This window comes from Octopus bimaculoides, chromosome 12 (assembly GCF_001194135.2).
Source record: "Octopus bimaculoides isolate UCB-OBI-ISO-001 chromosome 12, ASM119413v2, whole genome shotgun sequence".
NCBI classification, from domain to species: Eukaryota; Metazoa; Mollusca; class Cephalopoda; order Octopoda; family Octopodidae; genus Octopus; species Octopus bimaculoides.
Genome location: NC_068992.1, coordinates 40,255,742 through 40,256,141, shown reverse-complemented (window position 1 = coordinate 40,256,141; position 400 = coordinate 40,255,742).

The window sequence follows — 400 nt, the reverse complement described above, 5'->3', positions numbered from 1 at the left end:
AAGGGTACACCAGGCACATGCATCACAACCATATGTGCCCGGCATGGTGATCTCATATCAAGATAAACAGCACATGACCTTGCAAGTGGAGCCCAGTTAGAATTTTCTTTTCAGGTCAAGTAGCCCATCCCACTCAAAAGGTCCCTGAATAAGGGTTGTTTAAGAATGTTGAACAAAACGCCTATGTTTACAAAGGTGAATTAGCCAAACCCCAAAGAATTCTTCTCAACAAATGGCTATGATGCTCCCCACTGCTTCTGGTCGTGATCAGAGATGCACATATTGTCAGCCACCAAGGGACATGCTCAGCTGGTTAAGGTCAAACAACTGACAAGCAAATCTGTGGTATTAAGCAGAATATTTGCTGTAGCCCATCTTTTATACCAAGACAAAACAACGT